The 2,683-nt window shown below is 25.3% G+C and overlaps 1 non-coding gene across 1 annotated transcript; it reads left to right on the forward strand.

Moving 5' to 3' along the window:
• Positions 1–468: 468 nt before the first annotated feature.
• LOC113784781 (small nucleolar RNA SNORA69) lies at positions 469–597 on the forward strand. Its single transcript, XR_003470929.1, has one exon. It is a non-coding gene; the product is annotated as a small nucleolar RNA SNORA69 (small nucleolar RNA).
• The last annotated feature ends 2,086 nt before the right edge of the window (positions 598–2,683 follow it).

A 2,683-nucleotide genomic window follows, 5' to 3' on the forward strand; every position in this document is an offset into this window, starting at 1 on the left:
GCTTTTTAACACAAGCGCTGTAAAATGCACACCCATAATTTCATATATGGGTGTGCATTTTACAGCGCTTTCTCAAAAAAGCGCTGTAAAATGCCCAACCATAATTTCATATATGGGTGGGCATTTTACAGCGCTTTCTCAAAAAAGCGCTGTAATATGCCCACCCATATATGAAATTATGGTTGGGCATATTACAACGCTTTTTTGAGAAAGCGCTGTAAAATGCACACCCATATATGAAATTATGGGTGTGCATTTTACAGCGCTTGTGTTAAAAAGCTCTTTAAAAGCAGACCCATAACTCTTATAATGGGGTGCATATTACAGCGCTTTTTTGTGAAGAAGCGCTGTAAAATGTACAAGAAAAGCGTTGTAAAATGCACACCCATAATTTCATATATGGGTGGGCATATTACAGCGCTTTTTTGTGAAGAAGCGCTGTAAAATGCCCACCCATAATTTCATATATGGGTGGGCATATTACAGCGCTTTTTTGTGAAGAAGCGCTGTAAAATGCCCACCCATAATTTCATATATGGGTGGGCATATTACAGCGCTTTTTTGTGAAGAAGCGCTGTAAAATGCCCACCCATAATTTCATATATGGGTGGGCATATTACAGCGCTTTTTTGTGAAGAAGCGCTGTAAAATGTGCATAACAAGTGCGCGTTGTATTTACATGTTTTTATAGCGCTTTTTTAAAAGCGCTGTTGTATCATTTACAGCGCTCGATTCCACAGCGCTTATTTTTTTGAAAAAGCGCTGTAAATGGCTTAAAAAAAGCGCTGTAATATGCGTTTTTTCGCGTAGTGTAGGGACAAATATAAATTTTTTGTTATCATTTATCATTTACAATTACAAAAGTTTATCATTTTTTTGTGTTATTATTTTTATTTATAAGATATAAAAAATATTAATTTATATTAATGACAAATATTTATATGTTATTCCAAAAATAATTGAATAACAAAAATTTTGAAATCTTTTAATTATAAAAATAATATACAATACAAAATTTTGTCACAGAAGAATTAGTTAAAATTAGTATTTATTAACTTCGTCAACATAAAAATGAGAACAACTATAATACAATAACGATATATTTTTTACACTCCAATAAGTTGTTGCAACGTATAACTCATATAAAAAAAAATTATCTTTCATCAGTAAGTTAAATTTAGTTTCTTTTATGTCATCTAAAAAAGAAATGAGAATAATTTTAATATACTAATTACAAATGCATTATAAAAATAAAGCACATACAAATGTTTGTCTATAAAAAAAAATTAAAATTAGTGTTTTTTAATTATCTTTGACGTAAAAATAAGAATGATTAAATATTATTTACCAAAAATGTTTTTAAAATAATTTTTTTTATTTTTTACTATTCATAATAGTAAATATTGAATATATAATAATAAAATGTAAAAAATTCATATAATATTTATAAAATAAAATGATATTTCTTGTTATAAAATAGTCTTCCTTTAAGAATAAAAGTCAACAAATAGTTCTTTGATTAATAAAAGTCAACAAATAGTTCTTTGATTAATAAAAGTCATCATTACTTTATTAGTTTATAGAACATATTCATCAAAGCCCTTTAATTTGTAAATGTATTGTACAAGATCCCAATAAGATATGTGATCCAAACTAAAACGAGCTATATATCAATACTTTTGAACTTACAACCACGTGGTGTGTAATAACCATCACCCCGGTTGTAGAAGTTAAATTGTGTATATTTTATCAAGGCCAACCCAGGAGATGGTCCTATTTAATACAAATTTATATACGTGACCTTCAAGAATTTATAATAATATTTTAGTAAAATTACTAAATTTTAGTATGAAAAACTATTTGTTAGACACCTTAGAGTAAAACAATATTTATTAAATTAATCTAATAAATTTATTTATTTTTTAATTGATAATTAAATCAATTAATTCAATAAATTAACCTGCCGCTGAAAAACTACGGAGGTTTAAGTAAGTTATAGAAGAAAGTTAATAAAAAAAAAAAAAAGTTTAATAGTTAAGGGTAGATTTAAAAGAAAATGTATGACCCACTCAAAAGTACGAGTATCCTTAAAGTTAAACATATCAAAATAAATGAAAGTACTGCTTCAACGGATAAATCAAAAGATCAGAAAATAAGATTGAATTTTTCAATTAGTTTTTTCTTTTACATCAATTAACAAAAAAGTAAATAGATCTGTTTTATCATAGTTTTTTAAAAATGATTTTAATAGTATTTTATATTTTGTTATAACTTTTTTTAAAAAGAATTTTAAAAATAAAAATTTGGTTTAAATAGTTTATCATAAAATATTATTTGAAGTATTTTATCTATTTATTTCAATTTTTTTATAAAGAAATTTCAAAAGATAATTAAAATAATTTTGAGAAGATCATCATAAAAAATCACTATAAATAAATTAATAGTGCAACAAAAAATAAATGGAAATATATGTTTTGCATCACACATTTGAAAAAAATACATGTTACATTGACTAGACAAAATAAATTGAGAAATGTTAACAACACTCTTTAACACACTTTTTAATACATTTTTTTTATTGGTTCAAATTCAAATAGAATTCACTAAATTATGTGGGTCTCATATAAAGTTGACGATATTAAATAAATTTTAACCAAATCATGTGGGTCCCTATAAATTTGAT

Source organism: Cicer arietinum, chromosome 2, assembly GCF_000331145.2.
Source record: "Cicer arietinum cultivar CDC Frontier isolate Library 1 chromosome 2, Cicar.CDCFrontier_v2.0, whole genome shotgun sequence".
In the NCBI taxonomy this organism is placed as follows: domain Eukaryota; kingdom Viridiplantae; phylum Streptophyta; class Magnoliopsida; order Fabales; family Fabaceae; genus Cicer; species Cicer arietinum.